Raw genomic sequence first — 19,944 nt, 5'->3', positions numbered from 1 at the left:
ATGAAAGCTTGCTGATCGAATCTGGTTCTGGGGGCTTTATCGACACGATAATTATTTTCGTTATTATAACCCTGACTGTTGTTAACATAACAAAGCCGAATTTGGGTTAAGCATATACCGGCGAATAATAATAAAACCAATTATTGTGCGGCGCGCTGTGTAAGCGGTAAGTGTTATTATTTTACAGTCTCGTTTATTCGCATTAAAACTCGGTTGTCCTGAAATTAAATAAAAATTGAATAACAAATAATTGATATATGTAAATCGCTATGAAATTACTAGGACTTTTGATATCGGTATTAAAAAATAATAATACTAGTTTTAATATTAATTAATTAGATATATCGTACTATAACTATTATATATTGTTTATCGTATATACTATATCGTTTTCGACCATCGTGGCGCATTGGGTTAACCTGTTAGGCCACGATGGTCTTAATTTAATCTAAAAAATAAAAATAGAATAATACTTTCGGACAAAATATATATTTTAGTTGTCTGTATCGTACAAAAAAGAGTCTTGAGAGTCTTTGAATCGTCTGCTAGTTCGATAGTAAGTATACCGAGTGAATGTCAAATAATTGGTAATGTGACCAAGTACCACATTCTTTAAAATGAGCCAACGAGAAAGCTTGGACAAATGGGATAAAGACAAATTGATTGTCAATCGTATTAGTGTTTAGGACTATTTTTAATCCATCCCTTTGTAAAAGCTTTAATTCTAAATCTTCCAAATTTGGGCAAGTGTCTGTTAATTACAAAGGACAATACTTATTCGAAATAATATTTTATTGACGAGTTTCAAAGCTTATAAAAATGAATAGCTTTCGGCGTTTATTTTTGGTCTTAAATGCTCATTTCACTAATGTTTTTTAAATACCATTAAACAAGTGGCACCACCTTCATGCTGATAATTTTTATAACAGCGTAAAATTAGCTTTAACTTTATTAGCTAAGAATGTTAGAATTTGTGGAACAATTAGAGCCAATCGAGGATTAGCAAATTTTCTAAAAAATATAAAACTTCGACGTGGAGAAACATGCCATAAAAGAAAAGAAGAAATACTGCTGCAGATTTGGAGACACAAAAAAATAGGAATATTCAAATGATCTCAATGATTCACAATGCTAAATTAGTAAATAGTGGTAAATAAACGTGCCATTCAGGAACTAGATTGTATTTTTGACTATAACAATTTTATGAGTGGCGTTGATCTAGCAGACCAATATCTTGCATACAAGCCGATCTTTAGGAAAACTTTGAAGTGGCCTAGAAAAGTATTTTTCTATCTTCTACATTGTGGTATCTTTCATTCTTTCTGAGTTTTTTAAAAACTTAACCCAACATCAAAAATGAAATTCAATGGTTTCGTGTTAAACGTAGCAGTCTTGCTTGGAGGAAGTTCCCCGCGAATACAAATTATGTGTATAAAAACTGTGAAGTACCACTACACCTGGATACTTATTTTCAAGCGTATCACACTAAAAAAAATCTATTTAATTTGATTGTATTAACAGTCAATATAGTAACTATATTAGTTACTATATTGACTGTTTTTTTGTGATAAGTATGTTAGTTTTTAAAAAGTTTTGCTAATAACAATAAACACAACTGTGACATGTTTTTAAAATTAAGCTGTATCTAAAACATGCTTTTTGTAATATTTCGCGAATTTAAGCCCGTTTCATTAAAAATGAAAGATATTTCGCTCTATCAAACTTTATACTATTTTGAGAGTTTCTCCAAAAATATTCCAAAACAACATAGATTGAGAACCATCGTTAAAGTAATTTATTTAAATGCATCAATTACGAATACGGATTTCACAGCTTTTGCGTAAAAATTCCAAAAAGTTTAAATGCAACCCACAGATTAGGAACCATCGATAAATTGATTTATTGAAAAATATTAATTAAAAATATGTACCAAAACGTTTTCAAAAAATAAATAAAGAATATGTATTTTTATTAAAATTTACTGTTGCCATTTAAAAAAAATTACAAAGTAATTTAAAAAAACACAGATTGAGAACCACTGATTTTGCAAGCATAACTATGTATTACTGTTCTTTATTAGTATGGAATTTATTTTCAGTGAAGAAAAAAATATTAACAAATAGTGTCACAATATTTTAAACACATACATATTTATTTAAATCACAAAGTACGTAATATATTTTAATGTGTTTGTAATATGTTTTTTCACGAATTTTATTTATATTGATATTGTTTTAATGAAGAATGCAATGAAAATAAAGAATTATTGTAAATCACTTTTTAAGTCTCGATAAGTTTTATGATAATTCGCTACTAATTTCATATACATATACAATATTTACAGTATTTTACATAATTAATATAAATATGTATCATAAATATTAACTTTATAGTGTATGTGATACATTTATAAACTTGTGTTTACAAATTATAAAAATATCACTGAAATTTAGAGCTATATAATTTTAAATAAAATTATAATAGTTTTAAAAAAAAAATTTAAATATGTGTATCGATTTTATAGCAAGTAAAAATTGATTTGTTCATTACATTGAACTTACAAGTAATTACTAGGATATTGTAAATTAAATACATCTGAAGGCCTATAACGTTGATTGACTATCGAATGAAAAAAATCCACTTGAACCGTATTAAAACTATTCGCTTCACTTTGACGAGCGCACAAAGCGACAAGTTGAAAAAAATGGTAAAAGAGTACTAAAAATAATATGACTTTTTTTCCAATTGAAGCTTTATATTTCCATAGTAAATGTGCTTCAATTTATTCCATGCATAGATTTTTTCAACGCGTATTCATTCTGAATGTATAATAGTTTACATTGTAGGCAATTTTATTCACGTTAAATATCGGCTCTATTTTATTAATATTTATTTGTATAAATACTATAGCTAAATTTAATATGTTACAAATATAGAAAAGCAATGGAGTATAATAACAAGATACAATATAAACACCCCAACCCCTTTGTAGCATATGAAAATAAACACTTTTAACAATGTATATAGAGAAAGAAAACGATATTTTTTTGTATATTATAAACGCTGTTTATACAATATTTATTTTTACAAGTTGATTATTTAAAAAATGGAATATTTATATATATTAGTAGTAATAGTTTATATTTTTTGCAAAATTAAAATTATTATATATCATATTAATATTTCTGTTATATAAACGAACGATTCCCATTAAATAGACAGACATGTTAGTTTTGGAATTTGAGGCCAAAGGGTGTGACTTTGCAGCTAAATAGACGCCGGAAAAGCTATTAACAGTTTATTTTATAAATATAATAATTACTACATAAATATGTATATATAGTGAAATTAATATGCTGCTATCAGGCGGTGGAGTTGAAATACTAGATTTTGCAAGTCAAAGAGTTTTTGCTGGAGTGTCAATGTGTATTGTTGACGGCTGTGATTTCAAAGCCGTCTATAATACAATATTAAAAAATACATTCGAGATATTTAATCTCTCTTTTAGTTTTTCAAATTATCGTTAAAATGACCTCTTAATTGTGACACTGTGTAGGTGGTTGAAACCGATACAAAATATTATCTTATTACTAAATTTAATTTGAAACGTTGGTTAAAAGTATTAATATTATATTCTGCGATAAGAGTTAACTGCAAAAAGCACCTTAAATTAGACCATATATGTGGGAAATTACCGTGTATTATTATATTTACTTTTAACACAGAGTTCAATCAAAGTTTTTAATCTTCTAGTAAGTACTTCGCTTGCGCGTTTTAATCGCGGCAAATTATCGCGCATATGTGAGCGCAACGTATTATTAGATATCCGATTGCGTTTATTAATTGTACCCCGGTGAGCCGCGGTACGAAATTCGTACTTGACCTCTGTATCAAAAGTCGATTTCTATCGTTAAATTTCTTCCCCGGGGACACGGTTTCTCGGCAGATAAGTGCCAAGATAAAATGTGTTTTCTGGCCCCGGCAACGATCGAGAGCTCCCCTGTGCCACCGAACCGAAATCGCATTGCGGCATTGAGAAAATAACCTAGCTAACCCTTATCACTTTTGTATTTTTTTAGATTAAGTAATTGTATTGTACAATTGAGTCAAGGTAATAAATACAAACACAAACATTAAAGCAAAAATAGAGGACGACTTTTAAAATGTAATGTAGAAAACGTACAGGGCAGCCCAAAAAATCATAAAACTAGTTCATATACACAAAGTTAAGCAACGATTAGTAATAGTTTTGCAATTAATTTATATATTAAAAAATACTATTAATTAAGTTTTTGTTGTACTAGTGATTATACTTCCATGGTATAGATTATTATTTTTTATGTCTCGACTTCATAAATAAATATGGTAAAGATAAAAGTCATATTTTCGAATGCTTTGATAACTTTTATGTCTTTTCCATCGTTCCTTATACGTAGTCAAATTTCAATATTTAATTAATTGAGCCTTGTCGAAATATTCGTTCTAGTGTTAACGCCCATTGTGTCGAACGAGAATCGATTAGCGACGGAATCAATGGCGTCACATTGCACATAATTGAATTCGAGCTGCAATTGAGCGCAAACCGAAACGTATGTAAATGTCTTTTCGGGACTCAAGGTCCAGAATGACTCTTGCAACGTCGGAGGGCGCATTAGCGACACATCCGAAATGGATTCCCCATTATATTAAACAGAGCTCATGCATAAACCATTAATAATTCATGAACGGTAAGCAGAGGCCGAAAAGCGCCCCGAGAAATGTATCCGAGGATTAAATCGTGAAAAAATGTACCATATCGACACGCCCTAGGTGTAAAGTGAGCTAACTACATGTTTAACATAATAATACAGATTAGACGGCATATATAAATTTATTTGTAAATATGTATAAGATACATATGTTATTTAAACGCTTTTTTAAATTAAAAATAAAGAATATAAATAAATACATTACTATCTGATTATTACTGTAAGGGTTTCAAAAATGATATTTAAAAAAATATGTATATGACAATAGTTTGCTTTTAACAATAATTAACATAGAAAATTTCACGATAGCCACTCAAACTTTAAAAAATATTAGTTATAAAGCAGCATAAAAACCCAACCTTTATAAATTTCGACATACGTGCCTAGAAGCAGATAATAACTATACGTGTTTTTTGTAACTATCACACATACAAGCTTTCATTAAAGTGGTTGGTTCTACGCTAATTAATTAGTCTAATGGTCCAAGTCAAAAACTGGAATTAATATAAAATATGTGACACAATTACTATAAAAAAAACAATCAACGACGACCACGATACCTACTCTCTGACACAAATCACAGGCAATTGACGACCACAGAGTAGACTCTGCCGTCCGATATTTGCTCTGTACATACATATTTAGTAAATTCAATTTTATACAATAAACTTAGATTTTTTATTTAGCTGCAAACTCAGCACAAAAAAAAATATTTTATAATTTACAACAAGAAATACACCACTTTTTAACAGTGGTTATATTTTAAATTCAATATTGTATTATATATATAGTTAGCAACTCAAGTTTATAAAATATGGATTTATGCTTTTTACGAAATATGTCTATATTTGTATTTAGTAATAGTCATAGTTTTAAATAATAGTGGGATAATATGGTTTTCATTCAGAATTATTATGAGTGTTCTTTAATAGATGGCATTAATGTTAAACTACAAAAAATTAAGGTTCAATGAATTAGATAAGCACAGCACTGTCTATAAGTAAGACGTGAAAGACCAAAAGACAGACTTAAAACAAAATCTGTATATCAGTAACATCCATTCGATTAATTACAAACTACAGTTTTCGCTCACAATCAATAAATGTCACTTTGTAGCTGGGCCCGTTTGTATAAATAGTGTGTCTCTCGATTATCAGTCCAGCGCCTCACAGACTACGTTATTCCAGTTTATGATTAAAATTATATACAGTAGGTTCTCGAGTTACGCGGTTTCTACTTACGCGGATTCGTAGTTACGCGGTTAAAAATTTCGAAAATTTAAAATTTGTTATAATATCGATGTTGATATAGATTTGCGCGTAAATTTTTGTTCCTGGTTGATAATGCACCGGGACATCCACCGTGTGATCACGAACATATCAAAATAGCATTTTTGCCCCCAAATACGACCTCTATAATATTATACAACCTATGGATCAAGGTCTAATACAAAGCTTTAAAAAATATTACTTAAGGACAATTTTTAGAAATGCCATAAAGGTAACTAAAGGGCAAACAGTATATCACTCACACAGTTTTTGAAAGAACACAATATTTATGAAGCTGTTAAAAATATTGGTGTTGCCTGGAATGAAATTGTAAAGTCTACCATGAAAAACGTTTGGAAGAAGCTTACTCCTCAATTTTTTGAAGTTGTTGAAGACCCCATGCAGGAAGATAACATAATTAATGTTCTTGTTGAAATGACAAACCAATTAAATTTAAATCTAAATGAAAATGATTTCATTGAATTGTTAGAAAGTCATAGAGTGGAATTAAACAATGAAGATTTAAAAGAACTTGAAGAATATAGAAACAACGGCGGTGATTAAGAGGAGGAAGTCAAAGAAACAAAAGAATTTGAGTACAAAAAATGAAAGAATGCCTCAATTTGATAGACCAAGGAATGGCTTGTTTAAAAGCACAAGATCCCGACATTGATCGGTTTGAGAAAGCCAATAAAGCAGTTCAGGACGCTATTTCCTGTTACAAAAATATCTATTATGAGAAAAAAAGATCTAGTGTACAATCTTCACTGGATAAGTACGGTTTATTATTAGATAAAAGAAATCCAACACCTAAAGATATTGAAATGGAATAGTATAGACATTATGACATGATATTTTAATGAATATGTATGTATAAATATTATTTTTATGTTTCTCATTTTATTTTGTAAAAAAAGTTAAGATTAATGTATGTAGACATTTTACACATAGAATAAATTTTTATAATGCTTTTATTTTCATTTTAACCTAATGTATACATACAAGAAAACGGCATTTAGTTCTTTTAAGTATCGTTCGGATGATTGGGGGAATGTATTAATATTTAATACATATCGGATGAGTATTCCTCTACTTACGCGATTTTCGACTTACGCGAATTTTTCTGGAACGAATTAACCGCGTAAGTCGAGAACTTACTGTATAAACTATTATGATTAAAATAGTGTAGCTAACCTAATTATATGTTTATATATGAAATTGTTATTTTTTTCTTGATAATGCGTTACTTTACAAAATATTGTTCTTAAGACCACAAAGCAGGAAAACCTTGTGTAAAAATAAACTTAAAAAATATAAATGAAAATGAAGATTTTTACTCAAATGTTTTACATTCAATTGCAATTTCATGAAATTTCTTTTGCTGGACTAAATGGGATAAAAACTAATTTTTAAGAAATTTAAAATGAATTTCTGATATATCAATTTCGGGGAGGTAAACTAAAAAATATTGCTTCTGAGAAACCTCTTCCCTCGACTAAACGGCAGGAATATAAACAGATTTTACAGTGTCTAATATTTAAATTTTCAGTTCCTGGCCAAAGCCATCCACAAATCCAAAGATTTAAGCCACCCTACTTCTCAGCGAATATACATGTATAAAAAAATGAGCAAATATTTCAGTGTCCCTACATAAATTTTTTACTGGTATTTTGTTATTTTGTATATTTTGCATCTTTACAAAACCGTGGATAAAATATTACTTTAATTCGTATAAATAATAAAAAATGTGTGTCGGCTAGATTATAGTTATTTGTTTTTAACCTTTATAATAAAATACTATCCATTCATAACAACTACGTAAATAAATATCATTGACAAATTATCAAAATCTATAGCTTCGATTCGCTATTTTCAAAAATGTTTACTTAACAGAATTTTTATTTATAATATATAAACGATATTGTATAGAATAAGAACAAATAACAGCACCGGAAGCCTTCTTTCTACCGGAAGGAAAAGATTACGTTGAAGGCGCTCTTCTCCACAAATGGATATGACAAGTTTGTCATCGTGGGATTATTTCTATTCGAGACAGGCAGCTTAAAATAATATCGCCGGAGATCTTTTTCGCGACTGCTCCTCTCTCTCTTATTTTCTCTTTTGTCGCAATGTTGCTGAAAATTGCAGCTTTCCGTGCCGAAGTAAAATATTCTGAATGAGAAGCACCGGCGTTATTATATTATGTATAATGCGCTTTGGGGCGCGACGAAATTTTGTGTGTGCTCAACGCCAACGCCAATTATGAAAATAAAATGGAATGGTCTGGACAAAGTCGTTTGCATTTGAACTACCTACATATGCTACTTTGAGAGTAATTTTCTATAAAAATGCGAGTAAAATTAATTATAAGTATGAATGGGGGTATATTTTGTATGATAATATAAAAAGGAAGGCGCAGGTATAAATATTAACCATCCCGCATGACTCAGACCAGTTCTGGATTCTGTTTGTTTAACGAGCTTAAGGAGCTAGATGACGAGAATCGAAGGAGTCTGTGAACACAAAAGTTTTGCCATCAACCAACAGGAATAATAGACATATTCGATATTGTCTGATGCATTTATTTATTTATTCTAAACTTTTAATAATCTACTCAAGCTCCTGGATATGACTCGTTCACAGGACGTATGCTCAAAGAGCTAATAAAAAAACGTGGCCATGGCTGATTTAGATCATCTGACATACCTGACAGATAGATAAAATAAATAGTAAATAAGTATAAACCAATAAATTAGTATTATATAAAATAAATTAGATTTTGTAATAATAAATATGGAGAGGAATGGAATGGAATGTTTTCTTTACATACCAATATCGTAATCGAAAAAATATTAATTGTTTATGTATAGACAGATTATAAATAAATAAATTAAAAAAAGAATAGAGGCTGGAGACAATTGTTCCAGAGATTCAGTTATATGTACTCAAATTAGTATTTAATTTAAATATTTTTTATTTTACTGAAATTGTATAAGATTTTTAGTTTGTGGGGACCACATATTGACGGTCACATTTTGATATGGAATCGAGGAATAAAACAGTTTCACATATCTAATCAACCCCACGCCGACGCGAGGATGTACTAATCAAGCGTGACAAAGAAATAGGGAAGTTTTCTGGAACAGCGATACAAAAAATTAATAACCGCTATTTTAAGTCGTCATAAAAAAAATATTCTTGAGACAAGGCGATGAAACAGTTTCCCATATCTAATCGACCCCTCGCCCACACGCGGATCTGCTAATCAAGCGCGACCAAGAATTAGGGGAGTTTGCATACAGAGCAATAACATTTTACGTCTTCAACAAACTAGTCTGCAACCGGCAATCCGACGCAAAAAGGGACACGACATCTTACTTTTAATACGTCACGGATTATTTTATAATAAAATCCAGATTGAAGAATATTGCACCTTGCGTGAGGACCAAAAACCGTGAGAAGCAGGACGATATTGCACAATAATATTGACGGAAGTCCACTATATAAGGGGTTAGAGTTTCAATACAAAATTACATCCCTCTTGCCATTGGCACAGGAGCAAGCAGCTCCACCAAAGTCCACCCTACGCCAGCAAAGACTTCCGAGACGCCTGCTTGGAACTTCATCATGTCGAATAACCTCTGGATGTCCGCAAGGAGCATCCACCACAGCAGGAGCCGAGCCAAGACCGACCCTTTTGGAACGCGAGCCGAACAGCTGATATTTTGGCCATCCAGCACTATCCGTGAACTTCTTTCTCTCCAGAACTACGGCCAATATTAAAATAAATCGTTGTCACGTAAATATAAATTATTGTCAATTTATAACGCAAATTTGTACCATTTAATAGTTAATAAAAACCTACAACGTTTTATTTCATATTTTTATTTAATTATAAATATTAAAATGGTAATTAACGAGTAACATATATTGTAAATAATAGTTAGTTTGTAAAATTAATCATATATTTAAATATACGTTTTTTATAGGGTTATTTATAACCTTAACCTGATTTATTGCACTATGCCAAAATATTTTTTTTGTCTCCGAATTATTGATTTGTTACAACTGACAAACTGTGAAAAATAGTCGATAATTTAATGGACGAATACGTAAGAATAATATAACATTTTTATTCCAATTAAATTATGGATGACTCGGTATTATATTTTTTGTGAATATTTAACGATCAATTGGCTGGGTAACCACTCAAAAATAATAAAGATATATTCCTAATTAGTAATACAAAGTTTCAATGAATCAAATAAAGGATTATGTATATATCTTAAATTCTTATTTATTTTTAACGCTACTGTAGATTAATAAAATACTAATTTAGTTGACTTTAAATTATTATTCAATTATGATTTATGTTAATTATATAGATGCAACGTATTGCTAATATTAAGTTAAGTAAGAGCATATTTTTTTTACCTTCAATAGCAATTTATAAAAAAAATAAAACAAAAAGATATATATATGCTACTTTATAATTTTCCAGAAAAGTGCGATTAAAATAAATTAGAAATATAATTGAGGGTATCATTATATATATTTTTTTAAAGAGGCTACAACGTTAATATGTGTTTTGGGAATACTTTTCTTATCGCTAATAAAAATGTTAGTGACTACATCTGGAGTCCTTTGAGACCTCTGCGTGGGTCAAAACGTGACAAAACAGCTCTTGAAGCAAATACGTCTCTTGGGGACATAAATAGAAATTTCGCGGTGTGTGATATCATGTTCCGGTAAATAAGTTTTATTATTGGTTTCCGAGCTTGTCTTATTAAATAATCTTTCTGGATTTTGTACGATAAAGTGACAACAGGTACAAATTTATTACTTTAATTTATTTTAAAAACACCCACTACTTTAATTTGAAATTCGTGGTTTATATACAATTTAATACTTTAAGACTAATCCAATTCTTGTATAATAGTATAATTTCATTGGATTTTAATTATAATCCGGGGTATTTTGTTTTGTGCTTAATTAAATTAAATATATATTTTATTCATTAATTATGCAAAAACTATTTTACTGAGACTTAAAATATAAATTATAATTGGTATGCTAAATTTTAATGATGTACATAGAATTTCATTAAAGGGTTTATTGTAAAGCTACAGATTAATGAGATTAACATTGGTGAATATTTGTTCCTGATTTTTACTTTAATTAATAAAAATCACTCAGCGACAAATTTGTGCAAAGATAAATAATTAAATTCTTGACCGATGTTAACGACTTCAAATAAACATTCCAAATTCAGCGCAAATACACCAGTTTACATTGCCGTTTTCAACCCTTTCCAATCCTCGTATTTACCTTCAATTAAAAACGGGAAATTAACATATATATGAGAGGCTGTAGGTGGAAAAAAATATATAAAAACAAACACAACCGGATAACGCGACGTTTCCCAAATTTTCATTCGGAACACGGTCGTCCTTTTTTATCCTCTTTTTTTTCATTTAAAATTTCCGTCCACACTTTCTTCAAAATTAACCATTGTAGCAGCAAGCGACCCTTTTTCATTTTATTTAATTTTCACCCAGAATTTTAACAGAACGCTTGACGTTTTAATCTCGCTTTCTTCTCGGTACCTAAATAATTAGCATCCGAATCAAAAGCGATCGTTTGCATAAAGAATTCGTGCATAGGCAATGCCGAAATACTCTATACACAGATTCATATATTTAAAACAATTATTGCCGGTGCATTGTTGTAACGAAGCAATGTTAATGTTCTGCTTGAATTTTGACTGGTTTTTAATCATATGATATATACTATTTTAAGAGAATACAGTAAATGTATTGAAGTTCATACATAGAACGGTGTAAATATTGGGTTTAAATTGTAGTACAGTGATGTTTACACAACAATAGAAAAAAAAGCATCTGTCTATCGACCTTCTGCATGACTTTGGATGAATAAATTTTCGGATGAATCTACGATAATTTTTCAACGCATCGTTCTTTTTTATTATATTCAGGGCCGAAATGGAGCAATGAAGTGGAAATAATCTTAATTATCATATGATTTCCATTTTGAAAGCAGTCCATTTCATCCGAAAATAAAGTGGAAAAGATTCCTCTTTATATCGGATAATGGAAATGAGATGAGATATATAGCCGCTTTGTCGAATAACCAAACTCTAGGTAGTGTATACCTTCATCAATACCGTGGCTGAACCTACACAGTTCGAACCTATACAAACATTTATACAAGCGATACCGCGTCGAATTGCGCTCTTATTGAATAATATTCAGACATAAAGAGGCATGTTTAATTTGCTCACTACGTAATACATATAATACATAGTGTGCTACATACATCCGATTTAATATTACTTATGTACATAATAATGAGTCGATTCCGTTCGTCTGGGATTTGGAAAATCAGTGAAGCGTAAATAATAAACAAAAATAACATAATTAGTATCGACTGACTGTGCGTATGGATAAGGAAAGCAAGTTCATTAACCCTTTACGTGCTATATTTGTTATTCATTTTTAATCGCAATTCCATTGGATTGAAATAATAATAAAAATACTTATAAATTTCAGGTAACTGGTATTCCTGATAATATAATTTAATGAAATCATTTTTAGCCCGTTGAGCGGTATCGCCGTACATGTACGACCGTCGATATTTCGCTGTTTTTAGGTACCCCAGATAGTTATATATTTACATATACATATAACGGAAGAAATAATAAATAAACACACGTTATATTTATATAATATTTTTTTATAAATTAAATAGCACGTAAATGAATATAACAAAAAATGTTATTAATTTTATAAAAAAATATTAAGAGCCTCTGAATTAATTTAAAAATCCACAAAAGCCGAAAAATACATAAAATATAAATTAACGAAATTTAATATTAGAAAAATGTTAAGATAAATTATTTTAACACACTAATACAAAAAAGTAAAAAACAGTCAGTTGAAATATAGCAAACAAGGTTAAAAGGTAAAATACCTAGACCAACTTGACCCAATGAAAGGAAGTTTAAAAAGTAGACGGACGTTTTGCAACTGTCAAATTAGAGCAGCAAATCATTTTCGCTAGTAGAAATATACTGTTAAAAGTGAATTTAAATATGACTTCAAAAGTTAGTGAAATTATATTTAAATTAATAAAAATATAACTGACATTATTTAAAATACACATTTACTGTAATATATATAGCACCATAATATTTAATTTTATATAATATAGCAATATTAGTAGTAATTAAATAATCAAGATCAGTTTGATATTCTGTCAAAATTTTTTTTTCGATTAAAAACTTATTGTTAAATTCTATTATCCAGAAAAAAATAAAGCATAAAAGTACAAAAATAAGTAAAAACAGGGACGATTTCAAGGAAAAAGCACATCATCGATAATAAAAACAGATTCTAAATTATGAAAATCTGCAAATCATTACACTTTTTAGAATAAACAGTATGCAAAATCTAAGCGCAAAAGGGTGTTTTAAAAAAAAACAATAAAAAACATCACAAATCATAGAAATGTTGATGCCACGTTAAAAATAATTATAAGGGCAAAAGTAAAAAGTAAAATCATATTTTTTTATTAAAATAATGTAATAGTTTTTAAAATCTATTTCAATTTATATTCCATTTTTTAAAATATTAAATCTTATAGTGAATTAATTATCGAATAATTTTAACTGTACTATATAATCTTATTATGTTTTTTTTATAAATACAAAGATATAAAATTTCAAGAGTAATTTAATTAAGATAAAGGTAACCGTATTTGATTATGCAAATAACATATTATTAAAGGAATTTATTCATGGTTTATAATTAAAGTAAAAAATATTCATTTAAGCTTATTATTTAAATTATTTTTATTTTATGTTAAACATTAATATATATTTGAATATTAGCGAGCTTTTAATTATTTTAAACTAATCATAAATTTTCAATACAAAAAGTTTGTTGGCAATATATATTTTTATTAGTATTGTTGTTATAAATAGTTATTCTACTGTAGAAAAATGTATCACCTGCAATTCATCTTTAACAACTAACCGCCACGTTAATTGAATTTATAAACATGTATAGTCTACAAACGATCGCTAGCATATTTTACCATCTAGAAGCAATGCGATGTGTTTATACAAACTCATTTATACAATGAAAAATTGAGTGTGGCAAATCTAAATTTTTTTTAAATCATTTTAAATATTTTATATTAATTAATATGCTGTTCTATAATGTATATGAAACCTAATTTTATAGTTGCGAAACGTACATTTTCTATTTAAACCCAAACTTGACCTAAACGGATTAATCTAATGGAAGTTTAAAATTTATAATTAGTTTGAGAACTTTCAGTATGTTAGGTTTTGGTTTAAATAGCATCTGAACGTTTCGCAACTGTTACAGTAAAGTTATATTTTAAATAGAATGAATACAATTTAACTAACTAAATATATCAAACAATTGATTTATAATTACACTGGTTAATATCAGTGATACTATATTTATTCTCTATGCAGATAGTAAAAATTACAAAAATGTATTGTATGTAAAAAACCTTATTTTAAGTTTAAAACGAGTATTGTCTGGTGATAAAATATGCTAGCGATCATTTGTAGTCTATAAATTATTTATGCGATCAATTGACGCTTTGCTGGCAATTAATTGCGATCGATAAATATTCTAGATCCCTAAGCATGTATATTTTAGAAATATAATTTTAAATGAACTAACCGTGTTTTAATTTTCCAAGTATTATATATAAAAACGTTCACTGAAACACAATTTTTAGTCAATAAATAACTCAGTCAATAGGTTCAGTATGCAAATACGCGAAATTTGACGTTTGCATCGAAAGATCCAACTACATATATCCTAGATCGTAACTTTGAATGGTAAGATTCTAAAGCTCATATTTACATCACATTTGCTGAATTTTCTCAAAAAAGACCCACGGGTCGACTTCGACTACAATCGACGACAGGTGGAATATTCTACACATCGTTGGCAAGTCGACGTGCAAATGGGATGGGAACTAGAGAAATGGAGTATAACGTGTAAATATTCCATTATGCGGCGCCAAGGCGAAATCTCCGACCGATAATTACTGCGCTGATGCTGAAGGATAGATAAGTTCAAAGGCAATCTAGCGAAACGTGTTTTAGGCGCAATATAAACGTACATACTTGTGTGATAAACTCAATAATTATGGCAGATAACTCGCGACGCCGGAAAGGACCCATTATCTATACGTAGCAATACGGCAATTTTGAATGAAGTTGGATGAAGGAACATACCTGAAACAAACAAAATTAGGATATTAGTATTTTGGTTAATTTTCAAATAAAATAAAAATATATAGGTAATTTAGTATCGTTAAACAGGAACATACGCGACGTAGAAATATATTTTAAAATCGCCATAAAAACACATTTTTTAAGCAACAATTATGGAGTTGATCTAATATTACACTTGAGATACTTGGGCCAAAACGAATCAAATATGAATTACGAAAAATTCTAGTGAAACCAAAATAAGGTAAAACGTAGTAAATGGATATGAAATATACTGCACTTTATGCTGAATAGTTTGAAGTATCGTGAGCTAAATATAATATCAGATATTCAGAATAAATAATAGGGTTTTCCAGCACGGAAAAGCCCGATCAATCTACAGGACGAACCGGCGTCTAATACATGCGAGTCTTGGCGTTATTTTTAAGAGGGTTTAATATTTGTCATTGTCAAGGATATCCGGATTAATTTCGAATCGCTGTCAAACGGGACGCATTCCCTTTCGCTTCGTCCCTACGAGCTTTTATATACATAATACCTACATAGCGGTTTATATATATGTGGGCGTGTGTGAATAAGGGAAAATTTATGAAAATTCACTCGAAAGTTGTTAAAGTCGCCGCTTGGTGATTTATGGTCTTTCTTATATATATTTTTTTCTATCTCATATAAGTGGGCGACATTTTGCTCGTGAAATAAAGCGAATAATATTAGATCGTGTTAAAATGTCAAAATAATGCCGATAGTTCAAAAATGTTATGTATATTCTATATGTCATAAAGTGCATTCAGGTAAGGCATTTGTATATAACAATCTATAAATCATTAGTTCAAATCAATATGAACTTCAAAAATTTATTTCAATCGTTTCTAAAGATCTGAATTAATAATAATAACAATTTTTTAATGTTACAAATATAAAATAGCCTGGTTTATGTATCAACTTGTAGACATACAATATTATAAAAAAGATTCAGTTTATGTAGAAAATAATATTCTCTGGAATTAGTGAACATTGTATGAAAAAATACATTTTATGTAGAAAATAATATGTTTTTTTGCATATCAACTTAATATACAAATATAAAATATGTTAAAATTTTTTGAAATCTGAGATAATCCTGATAATAAATGTCATGCTCTAAATAAAGAGTTTGATGAATTGATGAATGAATCAATAATCCAAAGAGAGGTTATTTATTTTTATTTGTTCGAAATATGAAAAATGTATTTAAACAGCAACAGCTGTTATTGATATTTTTCTATGATTAGGTAGAATACGGAAGCCCGAAATTCCTTCGTAATTAGAAGTTCTATAATCAACGGAAGTAGAGCTATCCGTTCTGGTCATTCGATTATTCGCGACCATTATAAAAAAATCGTCATCCTATTGAAGTTTATTCTTTTCAACAATCATTCCAAAAACAATGCATTTATGAAAAAAAATCTTTTTAAAACAATATATAAAATGGAAATGTATGTAATCAATAAACCTTACTACAAATGTCTTATTTTGCATAATATACTTTTGAAATATAATTTAATAGCGATATATGATAGGGAAAAAATATTAAACACATTAAAATAACATGAGATTTGTAAAGGATAACAAACGATAGAAAATATTGAGTACTGTAATAGTTGTGCCCTCGTAATAAACATAATATTTGTATTTTATATTTATGATTTAGTCCACAACATCACACTTGTACGAGTGTATACTTTTGTTGTGAATTAAATTTAGCTATAGAACTGGAAATAATTATTTTCAATGAAACTATGTCTGGATCAGGGGCACAATCGCTTAAAGCGGACGACGTAAATCCAGCGATGGAATCAGCGTACAACTAAGTGTTTCCTAGCGAAAAGGGGCCAGCAGAACATAAATATGCCACAAAAACTCGAGTAGTTGGCAAAAGTACGTAGGACTTTTATTTGTGCGGCGGCGGATGGGAGAAGAATAAAATGAAATAAATAAACCAAACACAACGAAAAAAACGCAAAACAAACGGCACAGGAAAGCGGAAAACAGAGGAAAACGCTCCCTTGGGCTTGTTTTAGCGTGTTCGTTAATGAATATAAATTATCACGTCGGTATTTTCTTAAAGCCCTCGAAGATTTTCCCAAAAATTTCCGGAATACTTTGAAAAGCGAGATTTCGTGTCTCGCTCTGTCAAATTGATCGCGCGTCAAACTGGCAACAAATGGGGGAAGTTGTCACAAAGAGACGACAAATTAATGTTCGATTTTGCCGCCAGACGGGCGGCGGCGTGTGTAAGCCGGCCCTAACAAAGCGCACACTCTAGACGCCGCTTTATATTAAAAAGCTTTTAACTGAAATGCTGCAACATCGGCAAATGTATTCGTATTTTAATCAACATTTTGATATAATTTCTCCGAGAGATATAGTATTGAATCTGTCAATTATGTAACAGTTTTGAATTGCACCACCAAATTGCCCGATCGACCGTTGAAAAGAAAATTAATATCCTACAATTTTTTAACCAAGGAAGATCAATCACTCGACGCTGTGCTTACACAGATGACATCTCGAGATGGTTTACCATTCAATATATTTACTACATCGATTAATTTGACTGTAAAACCAGATGGAACAGACTTTATAATATGCTGGAAAAAAAATATTTTTAAAAACATGTATACAAAAAACTCTAAAAGATATTAAGAATTTTTCGGTGACATTTAATGAAAACTATACAAGTATTAAAACCTCGAAAATTGTCGGTCGAAGCACTGCACTCTGACGACGCAATTTTGAAATTCGAATGTAGAAAAACGAAGCCGAACAGATTTAACTGAAACACTAAAATATTTATTTAACCCTTCATCGTTCAATGACAACAAAACAATTCGTAAAACTATAAAAGAAACTATTGAAAGATTAAGTGAAGAAAAAGATGAAGATATAATCGAAACATCAGAGACACAAATAACGTCATCAATCAAATTTACTTCAACCCAGTCATCTCACATAAAACCCCTATCAATTGAACAAGAAACAATGTAACAACAGTTACAGGTGAACCAAAAGTTGTAATTGCACTAGTAAACCAAGAAATGATGTTATTTAAAAATGGAGGCTCACGCGGTCATCACCTCGAACTGGCTGCTTAGGAACCAAAATCAGATCCAACATTATTCAAAATAATGTTTTCTATTAATTATGTCTATGAATGTACAAGTCTAAAATTATACGTACTTTATACATTGTACGTTATAAAAAACAGATCTAAAAATATATTGTAATATTGATATTAAATTAATTTTATAGATAAAATAATATAGCTAATATTAAATAAATACGAAAATTATCCCGGGATCGACTAATTGCAATACCGAAATCCCTACTCCCAACCTCTTTTCCCGCCGGGCAATCGTGTTGAAAATGGCTTGACTCGTCTTGCACTCTCGTTGCAGATGTGAGCCACCGCATCGTCGCAGGCCTCGACAGCGATGCTTTTTTGTCGGCCATTTTGTCCGCTGCCTACCAGCTGAAGTAGCTCACGCCGCGCCACGCCGAGCCGCGCCGCACCGACGCCGACGCTAGCGCCCTCCGTGCTGGGTTGCCGCTCCGCGTACTGCTCCAGGATGGCCTCGCGAACTCGACCAACTCCGTAGGGTTGCCGTTCTGCTCGCGTCAGGCATCAGGCGTCTCGACGGAGGCGGCGACGACGACGACGACGACGACTGCGGCGGCGGCGGCGGTGGCGGCGCTCGCCACTTCAACTGGTAGACAGTGGACAAAATGGCCGACAAAAAAGCATCGCTGTCGAGGCTTGCGACCATCGCGAGCTTCCGCATCTCCTCCATAAACACTTCTGGGTGTTCGCCATCCCATCTTCGCTTCCTCAACATGATGCAGGCCTTTCTGCCGTCAAGAGCGAACACCTTCAACAGCGCCGCTTTAATGGCGCCTGAGCGCGTCCCTCCAGAAACAACGGCACGATTGCCGCTACGTTTTCTCCAGCTTGGCGAACCAGGACACGACGTCGCCCTCGCCGTTGAATGGTCGGCGTCGCACCACGTCACAAACGCGCATTCCCGCCATAACGCCCGGACGGGTCGCGATTGCATCGCACCCGCACCGCGTCCCAATGACCACTGCCCCCCCCCCTCGACCGCAGTGTTGCCACCATGCCACAGATACATTTCTAAGAAATATAAACTATATTCATGCAGTCTCCGCAACCAAGAGGTTAAGAAAGTTGTGTTAAATATTGATTCTGCCGATTTATTTTCAATGAGAAAACTGTATCTCCACACCGGAAATGTATCGCAATTTATAGGTATATGTTGACGCCCGTTTCGCATTTTGTATGCGTTCGCGAACGCCGTCATACAGCGTTCGGGAATGTCCCCGATTTTACAGCAGTCGTTACGAAGCGATCGAATCACGCCGAGCTCAATAAAAGTTTACACACAAACGCACCTGTTTTGGATTCAGACCCAAGAACTAACCAGCACGCGTATCCCTACACGCAACAGTATATGTTATTATAGTAACGCATTTCTCTAGATAAATATCGGTCTAAGAGTCGCAATAGTGGTAAAGTCTTTAGTGGAGCTAAGCCGTAATATGTTACGTAAATTTCAAAAAAGTAAATTCATTT

At 31.0% G+C, this 19,944-nt stretch overlaps 1 protein-coding gene across 4 annotated transcripts in view; it reads right to left on the bottom strand.

The window, feature by feature from the left end:
- The window catches only part of kek5 (leucine-rich repeat, immunoglobulin-like domain-containing kekkon 5 protein), a 653,879-nt gene that overhangs the window by 371,496 nt on the left and 262,439 nt on the right, over nucleotides 1-19,944 (bottom strand). Inside the window, exon 1 of one of the 4 annotated variants that reach the window (XM_088194857.1) lies at nucleotides 18,690-18,748. The exons of the other annotated variants lie outside the window; for them this stretch is intronic. The gene's annotated coding sequence lies outside the window, so the exon portion shown is untranslated. Of the gene's footprint in view, nucleotides 1-18,689; nucleotides 18,749-19,944 lie in introns of those variants that run through there. 4 annotated transcript variants of the gene reach the window in all.

The sequence above is a fragment of the Plectrocnemia conspersa genome, unplaced genomic scaffold (genome assembly GCF_051122295.1).
Source record: "Plectrocnemia conspersa isolate PC_06_02 unplaced genomic scaffold, ASM5112229v1 ptg000010l, whole genome shotgun sequence".
In the NCBI taxonomy this organism is placed as follows: Eukaryota; Metazoa; Arthropoda; class Insecta; order Trichoptera; family Polycentropodidae; genus Plectrocnemia; species Plectrocnemia conspersa.
This window is presented reverse-complemented; position numbering and strand designations above follow the sequence as displayed.